This window comes from Xenopus laevis, chromosome 4L, assembly GCF_017654675.1.
Source record: "Xenopus laevis strain J_2021 chromosome 4L, Xenopus_laevis_v10.1, whole genome shotgun sequence".
Classification (NCBI taxonomy): Eukaryota; Metazoa; Chordata; class Amphibia; order Anura; family Pipidae; genus Xenopus; species Xenopus laevis.
The window spans coordinates 136,162,800-136,172,909 of NC_054377.1; the positions used below are offsets into that span (position 1 = coordinate 136,162,800).

General features: G+C 41.4%; 1 long non-coding RNA gene across 1 annotated transcript; it reads right to left on the reverse strand.

Moving 5' to 3' along the window:
• Positions 1-208: 208 nt before the first annotated feature.
• On the reverse strand, positions 209-7,700 carry LOC121403123. The gene is made up of 2 exons (XR_005967070.1): positions 7,152-7,700; positions 209-1,157 (listed from the first exon to the last, which is right to left on the reverse strand). It is a non-coding gene; the product is annotated as an uncharacterized LOC121403123 (long non-coding RNA).
• Between the last annotated feature and the right edge of the window lie 2,410 nt (positions 7,701-10,110).

Below are 10,110 nucleotides of genomic sequence, written 5' to 3' on the forward strand. Positions count from 1 at the left end.
ATATAGCATAGTAAACAAAGAGATTTCATTGTGATGACATACACAATGTGACTACCCTATATTTGGTAATGTTTGAACACCTGAGTGGCTATAGTAGTTTACACAGTCTACAGCTGGTGTGTATGTGATAAGAAGCATGCTCGTGCAATCAAGTGTTCAGGCAGGAAAAGACATTAACCCCTTGCAATCCCTTTCAATCCCCCTTTTAGTCACATAAGTGACTATACGCGAGCAGCATGAATAAGCTTAAGTTGCAAGCCCTCAGAAGAAGTAATTAAAGATGAAGTTAATTTCCTGATATAGGGAATTATACAGCAGAAAAGAAATGAAACAAAAATTAAGACAATCAATAAGGTGACACCGATCTGAGCTAAGATTTTTTGCCAACCGGTCAACCATCCAAAATACTCGTCCCATGGGTGGGTAATACCAGAGTTTTTCTTAAGTTCAATGGATGAATCATTCCGTTTTTTAATAGCTACAGTGACTTTACCGTTAGGTCCGGTGATATCAGGATTATAAGTGCAGCAGGTGCCGGTACCATCAAGCATTTTACAAATACCCCCTTTCTCTGCTAAAATCATATCTAAGGCTACCCTATTTTGGAATGTCATTTGAGAGGTGGGTGTAAGTTGATCTGCAATACCTTGTAGGGCGTCTCTGGTGTAATTAACAAAACGTTGTTGATTATAATAAATGTAGTGTTGTATTGCTCTTGAAAAACTGGTAACAAACTGATCCCAAAGGGCTGTGAGGGTTTGGGTAACATATGCAGTTAAGGATTATCATAATTCGGGAAAAATAGAGAAAGGAAAGTGCCAATTATGCACCATAGTGCATATTTTGTGGACTTCCTCATCATCATCAGTGGTAGGAGTGTGAGGTCCTGAGACGTCATCTTCGGGTCCTTCTGTGATGGATTTGGTGGGGGTGTCATGTTCCGTGTTGTCAGCTTTACTCAGTTCCGGCGTTGGAAGTGTTGGCGCGAGTTTCACTCGTGAAGCGTGGATTCAATGGTCGCTGGCATCGGTGAGGACTGCTGTCCGTGTGATGGCAATCACTGTGACTCATGGGCCAAATGGGAATCCAACTTTTCGATAGCGATGGAGCTGTTGAACCACAACAGGATCGCCTGGGCGAAATGGATGGGTCGGCTCCTGGGGGGGCAAAGGAAAAGACAAAGAAACATCACCATAGATGCCATTCAATGTAGTAATAAGATTACGTACATACTCCTCCTGAATTAAATTAGATCAGTGTGTTGGATGACTAAGGGGCCTTTGACCCAGGGAGTGGGAAATGGGCGTCCCATGACAATTTCAAAAGGAGATAATTTAGTAACTGAATGTGGTGTCATGCGTATTTCAGCTAGCACTGCAGGTAAAAAGGACTTCCAATTAGTCCATGTGGCAGATGTGGCTTTGGTGAGCTTATTCTTTATGGTGCGATTCATTCGCTCAACAACACCGACACTCTGTGGATGGTAAGGAATGTGAAACTTCCATGTGATTTGTAAGGTGGAAATTAGAAGCTGAAGGACCTTACTAACAAAAGCTGGGCCATTGTCGGAATTAATTTGTTGCGGACAACCAAATCGGGGTATGATGTCATTAACTAGGAATTTGACAACGGTTTTGGCGTCCTTGTGACGGCAAGGGAAAGCTTCTACCCAGCGAGAGAAATGGTCGGTAAAAACGAGCAAATATTCCTGTAGTTTGCCAATCTTAGGAATATGAGTAATATCAACTTGCCAGTGAGAAAAAGGTGCAATTGGGGGAGGCAAATTTTGGTGTACTTTGTGTGTTCCTAAGGTGTTGGCCCTAAGACAGGTGAGGCAAGTTTTAACAAAGGTAGAACAATGCTGTCTGAGGTTCTTTGCGATGAAATGTTTTTGCATTTCAGCCAAAGTGAGCTTAGAACTCCTATGGCCAATGCCGTGAGCTTGAAAGATAAGTAGGGGTAGACTGCTTTCGGGGATACCCACTTTGCCTTGGATGGAATAAAGACCAAACTGGTCAAGGGTAAGATTTTGCTGTTCCCAAAAATGCAGGTCAGTCTGAGTGGCAAATGTTTGCAAATACTGTAGAATTTGACTGTCTGGACAACTAGGAGGTGTGTGGAGAAACATGGGGATGACAGTAGGAGTGGCAGAGGATGCAGTAGTTTTGGCAACCTGGTCTGCTAGGGCATTACCGAGGGAAATCTCGTCAGTCCTGTTGGTATGTGCCCTGCAATGGATAATTGCAATTTCAGAAGGAAGTTGGATGGCCTGTAAAAGATTATCAATGAGGGCAGGGTGTGCGATGGATTTCCCATCTGCAGTAACATAACCTCTTTGTTGCCAAATTTTGCCAAAATCATGAACTACCCCAAAAGCGTATCTACTGTCACTGAATATATTAACGGGGCGGTTGGCAAACAAGTGTCAGGCCCTGGTGAGTGCTATAAGTTCTGCTGCTTGTGCAGAATTAACAGGGATAGACTTAGTCTCGAGTACAATATCAGGGAGTTGGACAACTGAATATGCCGCTTTGTAGGTGTCATCGGAAGGCCTGGAACAGGAACCATCAACAAAAACGTTAGTAGCATGTGGCAAAGGAGTGTCAGTTAGATCGAGTTGAGGTGAGGTAGAGTAGTGGATAGATTCAACACAGTCATGAGGATCGAGTATAAAAGCATTAGTAGGGTCAGACAGATGTAATAGAGCATGCAGTACGGCAGCAGGCCCTTGAGTGTTGATTGCGTATTTGATGTGTAAATTTGCAATACCTAATAGAATAACTTCATAGCCACTTAATCTTTGGGAGGTCATGTGTTGGGTGGTAATGTTCTTCAATAGGTGTGTAACCTGATGTGAGGTGTGCAAAATAGTATTGTGGCCTATTGTGACAGACTGTGACAGTTCAACAGCCATAGCACTAGCTGCGAAAGCTCTGAGACACGCCGGCATCCCCTGTACCGGAAGCGGCATTACTTTGGAAAAATAGGCCACAGGACGAAAACTTCCCCAGATTCTTGAGCACAGACCGCAGCCATGGTTTTACAGGTGTCCTTGACATACAAATGAAAAGGTTTATCATAATTAGGTAAACCAAGCGCAGGTGCTGTAACCAATGTCTGTAGGAGAGAGTGAAAAGCATTAGTCATTTGTTCAGTCCATTGTACGTAAGGTGGTGCATCCTTTTTAGTACATTGTCTTAAGATATTGTCAAAGTAAGAACAGTTCGGTATCCATTGACGGCAATAGTTGACGATGCCAAGGAAGGACAGCATTTCCTTTGGAGTTTCAGTTTTTTTTTATCTTAGTCAATGCTTGTACTCTCTTTGGGTTTATTTGTCTCTGGCCGTGGGAAAGAATGAATCCCAAATATTCAACAGTCTCAGCTACATCTGAGCTTTATGTTTAGCAACCTTATGACCCTCTGCTGCCAGATTGTTGCAGCAGTGAGGTGGTATCATGGTGTTAGCTTCCTGGCTTGGACTACACAACAATAAATCATCAACATATTGAAGCAGGACATAACCATGGCCGGGGGCCCATGACTTAAGGGTATGCTGGAGCACCAGGGAGTAAGCTGCTGGTGAATCCACTAGGCCTTGGGGGAGGCGTTTCCAGGTAAGTTGGAACCCCTCAAAAGTAAACGCCAAAAGTAACTGTGTCTCAGGATCTACTGGACCCGTAAAAAAATGCATTGGATAAATCCAAAACCGTGAACACCAGAGCATCACATGGAATGGAGGTAAGAAGAAGCGTAATGTCTGGCACAATAGGTGCAATTGGTATAATTAGTGAATTAATAGCTCTTAAATCTTGTACGAATCGAAATTCGTTGTTCTTCTTAGGAACTGGATTGATGGGAGTATTGTAAGGAGACACAACACTAGTGAGGATATCCTGATTAAGGAATATCTGTATTAACGAGCGTATACCATCTAACTTTTCCTGTGAAAGAGGGTACTGTTTTATGTATACTGGATGTGAGTGTGGTTTAAGTAGTGCTTTGTAAGGTGTACAGTCAACAAAGCCCACATCAAATTTGTCATTAGCCCATACAGACAGAATGGAAGGGTTAGTAAAAAGGTCGTTAGAATTTAGAAAAATAGAGTTAGTTTCGGAAACAAAAATATCTGTAGAAAGGCCCCCATTAGGGGAAATTCTGATGGATTGAAATCCTAACTTGTGGAATAGATCTCTGCCTAACAGATTTTCGGGGCACCCAGGGATGAGTGTAAATGGGTGTGAAATGGTACGGGTAGAGCTTGGGCATACAATAGGTAAAGGGGGTGTTTTGAAGGTGGGAGTTATTACCCCGTTAATCCCAACTGAAGGTATCGATCCGTGTCTGTCTCCCTCATAATATTTTGTATTAATGCAGGAGGTGGTGGCTCCCGTGTCCACTAGGAATAATAAATCCACTCCTGCAACGTTTAATACAATGTATGGGTCTGCACTGAATGAGGATGAGATGACAGGGAAAAGTGGGGTACAACCTTCAGGGCAGCCCTATGTAGAACCTGGCCAGTTGATGGTGTGTCTGGGAGTGGAATTTGTCGAAGTCTGGGGTTGTGTCTGAGGAGCTTGTGGTGAAAATTTGAAATGTTTGGGCTGGGGCATTAGGGACTGTTTGTTGATTTTGAAAAGTAGGACGCGGCGGCCAGGGGCATTGATTACGCCAGTGGCCAAATTCATGACAATTGAAACATTGAGTATTATTTGGTGAAGTATTGGAGTTATTGGGAGAACCCCAACTATTATTCTGATTAACCCAATTATGTCTACCTCTTCCTCTACCACGACCTCCATTCCAGCGACCTCTGCCATATCCACCCATTTCAGTGTATTGATTATTAAAACCCTGAGGATTGTGAGAATACATTTCTGTAGTACTGTTTGGACCAGAGATAGTCCCATTTTGGGTATTGTATTCTGGACTAACTACTTCCATATATGTGCCTTGTACTTTCTTATCTGCTCTAATAAAGTTTTCGTAACAACTTGCTGCTTCTTTCTCTATTATTCTTTTCTGGAAATCTCCTGAGGTGAGTGTGGGCCATTCTGAAATAAGTTGTTTAGTAGTAAGACTACATTGAGGAGTCATGTTTCCCAAACATGTTTGAACCTTTAGTTGCCTTTGTATGTAGAACAGCACCAGACTGTGAAACTTTAGTGTTTAAAAAGCCTTTATTTCAGCTTTGGGCATCGCCGCAACGTTTCAGGCCATGCGGCCTTTTGTCAAGCTTCATGGCGTTAACATTAACAGGTACCGAGATTGAGGGAACCTTAGTCCAATCCCATCCTGATTCAAGATCGTAGCCCAAGATCCCATCAATAATCAATTTTATATCAGACTGATGCATACATTGTCCTTGCCACATTCTTTTTAAATAAACAAGACACGCACCAGGATTCTTTCTGGGATCAGGGGCATTAGCAAGTATATTTTGTAAATGTGTGGGGCTTAAAGGTTTCATTATGAGTTGTTCACCAACAGTAAGAAAAGGATACTGTTTTGTAACTGGATGTTGATCCCCCCTTTTTTTAGGTTCTTTTTTCCTTACCGTCATCTTCAGACGGTCAGGAGTGATATGAACTATTTCATAACCTGCTTGAGTGATTATACCCATATCTTTTTCTAATTCTGGCATTAGGGGAATCTCGATTTTATCAGTATCTACTGTATCTAAGCCAGATAGGGGGAAGGCCGGCAATGGGTAGGCTGCAGCTTCAATCATACAGGGTGGGGCAGGGACAGACATTGGTTGTTGAACCAATGGGGCTGCTTGGACTGGTGCTATATGGGCAGCTTGGGGTACTATAGGAGCAGAAGCTACAGCAATGCAAATCTCATCATCCTCCACGGTGTCTGGTTTATGTGTGAAATTGGGGGTAGATAGCCATGTAAGGGGGTGGGGTAGTATTAACAGTTTGATCACAGGTTGTAGAGCATTGTGATTTGTGTTGTTTAAATAGTTTTAAAACACCAGTTTTTCGTGGATTGTAGTTCTTAGGGAGGGAAGGTGTAGAGTACCAACCTGGGGCAATCTTGAGCCAATTTTCCCCACCCGGTGTCATATATATAATCCCATTTAGGGTCACCTTCTTTCTTCTGAACACACATTTGATAAACTATATTCATATGATATAAATCATTAGCTCCATCACGTGGAAAAGGATTATCAAGCTCTAAATTTTCACACCAACCTGCAAGATTATCTACCCAGGGGTCAACATAAAATCCTCCAGTAGGACTACATCTATACACATACTGTTTGCATTAAGGAGGGGTGGTGGTAAATATTTTGAAGTCTTACCACCCATCTTTATTCAAGACAAGTACAGTCTACAAATAAGATTAGTAAGTATCAAAAAGAGAAAAAGAAGGTATAGGATAGACTAATTGGTGGTGTAATGATTAAATGTAACTCACAGTTTTCCTAACGAGAACTGTTTATTTGTTCTTATATTATAGGCTGACTCTCTGTTCTAGGTTTATTCACCTATTGCCTGGACTCATAAATCTAAACTTTTTGCAGGAAAGATAGCTTTGAACTCTGAACACGCAGAATTTATAGTCTACGGTGTATAATGGGATAAGAATAGGCCGAAGGAAGAGAAGTGAAATAGAGTCAACAGAAATATTGGTTAATCAATTATGTGGACTATCAAATTCAATAAAAAAAACCCAAATATCTCAATACCTTAAATTCTTATCAAAGAACAGATCATGTACTATTGCAACGAAACAGAGAAGCCAGGGCTGAACTGAGATCAAGGTCCCAACAATACCCGTTTAGCAACTCGTGATCACTCTTAATGCTGCAACCGTTCACAGATATATTTTAAAACACAAATACACAAATACACAAACAAGACAAGACAATAATACGCATGGAAAGACGAATCAGTCAGTAAGAAATAGTCTCCGTGCACAACCTGAGTATCCCTATTTTACTATACTACCATGGGATCTCCATAACCCGTCTCAACCATACATGAGACAGTCTCAACCATACATGAGACACTTTAAGCTGCTAATCATGCCCTTGTCTCAACCATACATGAGACACTTATTTAAACAAAGGAATCGGTCAATCGGAAAGAGCCAAAGGTAAGAGAAAAGACCGTCAGTTCAGACAGTGATTCTACTTACCTCTGGATTTCCAGCTGTTCCACTTCTGACACCAGAGAACTGTAAGGGCCACTGAATCCCACTGTGCTATCCCTGCACTGTCCTTGCAGCTGCGAGCCGGCTCGTCTTATAATTGATGCAACGGTAAACCATCTGATATCATCTATCCAGGTGTGCTGATCAGGGAACTTGCAATGAACGACACTGTAGGCTTGTGTGTTGCAAAACAAATTCAGTTTATTATGGGTAATACTACAACTTATATAGCATAGTAAACAAAGAGATTCCATTGTGATGACATACACGATGTGACTACTCTATATTTGGTAATGTTTGAACACCTGAGTGGCTATAGTAGTTTACACAGTCTACAGCTGGTGTGTATGTGATAAGAAGCATGCTCGTGCAATCAAGTGTTCAGGCAGGAAAAGACATTAACCCCTTGCAATCCCTTTCACAGATGGCCAGATTGCCTACTTACAGGCCAAAGGATTTAGTTTGGCGTGTATATATAAATTCCCACACAGGTCTCCCTCCAGCTGTGCGCGTTCCTCCAGATTGTAAATTATGTGGGTATAGATAAAAACCAATAGAAAATAAATAGTTTAATCCTATTTTATTAAAATACAATTCTTTAAAAGCAATTTCACTCACTTTTTAAGTGATAAAATTATCACATAAAGTCCATATAGGGCGCTGTCTTCCAATTGAGTGGCTTTGCCGGCTTTCTGTTACAGGTAACTATGGCAACATACTTTCACCGTGTAGTCTTCTCAGCACGGATATGATGCGCAGTAGAATACCTGAAGTGAAGGAGATCACCCTAACAAACGGCAACAACAGGATTCAAAAGGAACAACGGGCCCTTTGGATTTCCATGCCTCTGAGGAAGCTGAAACCATCAGCGAAATGCATTAGGCGATCCAAGTGATACCCATTGGGGCTGTAGAACTTCCCATAAGGTGGACTGACACAAAGTCACATTTTTCGTCCGGCGGAGTTCGGTCGTTTGGTCGATTGGACAGGTTAAAAGATTTCTGTCGGCTGCCTATAATATCTCTGCATGTATTGCCGATCGTACGATTTTCAGAGGGACTGTCACTAGCTTTTTTCCGACATAACTTTTGTACGATTGCTGTCAGGGGCAGAACCTCGGCTGATCTGATCTGTTTTTTTGATCGAAATGTTTAGTGGCAGGTCGGGAGATGGGGAAGCCTCTCCAGCGCTCAAACATCCTCCCCTATGGCGTTCTGCACATGTGTGCGTACAATGTGTTCAGGAGCGCGCACGTCCGCAGGAGCGAGCATGGAGGAGAGCGTGGAGGGAAGCATGGAGGGGAGTGCGGTGGCCACCCGGGTCGCCTAGGGCGCCCGGTCGGCTTGGCGCACCACTGATCATAGTGTTGCATGCTGGGGTAACAACCTGGTTGCAACCCAATCAGTCCAGTTAATCAATAAAATGCATGCCACATTGGACAGCATAAAAAAAGAAATGACCCGAAGTTACACTCATTTGGTCAGAGATAATCCAACATATAGGGGGGAATTCACAAAAGTGTCGGTAAAATTAGTCACCCAGAAGTGGCGGTCGACAAATTTGTAAAATGTCGTACGAATGGCAAATTCACAAAAGCAGATGTTACCATCTCTGAATGTCTCGTAAGTCTGTCAATTTTCTTAAATGTCGTATATCTTTTCATCGTACAAACGACATTTACCAAGACTTTTTAAAAGACAATTTTACTGACATTTTCATTTTGGAGATCCAAAGAAAACTGTAGCACACCGATCAAACTTGTCTTGTGAAGAAAAGTGTTTTTATTGGCTCACGGCAGACATAAAGTTTGGCAACGTTTCGGGCCACGCAGGGCCCTTTATCAAGCCTAAACTTACATTCAAAGTACTGTGTTAAATACCAAAGAAAAAGAGGGAGGAGTGGAGAAACAATGGTAGTGATCCTTCACGGATTGGTTAAGATTCAATGCTAATATACATAATTAATTGATAAATTTGAATAATGGAGTGACACATGTGAATAATTTAGTGAATCCTCAGAGATAGGTTAAAATTCAAACCCTGCATACATAATTAGTGCAATAATCACAGACCATTATGTTTGATTGGAAATTTTTTGTGCACCCATATAATAAAATATCCATAAAAAAGTCCATAAATAGCAAAAACAAAAAAATAGTATGAACATTATGACACAAGTGTAAAAAAGTTACATATGAAAATACTATCACCTTAAAGTGCATATATGTATAAAAATTAATTTGTAATTCCCAATCAGGGAGAATATGAATGAATGAACTGAGGCGCAATCACGGTACTTTAACTGCATACTCAGCCCATTTTTCTCCCCAATAATCTTGGGTTATGCAGATGATGGTACCCGCACTCAGAAGGTTCATTCAAGGACCTTAAAAAGACAAAAATTGTTCGTTAGAATACATATGTATACACATAGTAGATATTTCAAAAAACCAGCACTGGTAAAAAGTCTGCCTACCTACTGATAAATAAACATAGATGGGGTATAGTCTTTATTCAGGCCCCTCGGCCACACTGTGTCCAACCTATGGATCCACTGCATTTCTAATTTTTGTAATGGTAGCAGTCTATTGCCCCCTCTCCTCTGAACTGGAACAGAATCAATTATTTGAAATTTTAATTGACTAATTGCATGTCCTGCGGATCGAAAATGTGCCGGTACAGGTAGAGAAGTTTGTCCTGTGCAAATAGTAGATTTGTGTTTAGAGATACGATCTCTAATCCTCTGGGTTGTTTCCCCTATATATAGCAAACCGCACGGGCATTTCAATAAATAAACAACATATGTAGATTCACATGTGTAGTACTGTTTAATTTTATACTGCTTACCAGAATGGGGATGATTGAAAGTATTCCCTTTAATTATTGAATTGCATTGACAGCAATGTAGACAAGGAAAAGTTCCAAATTTAGGCCTTTGTAAAAAT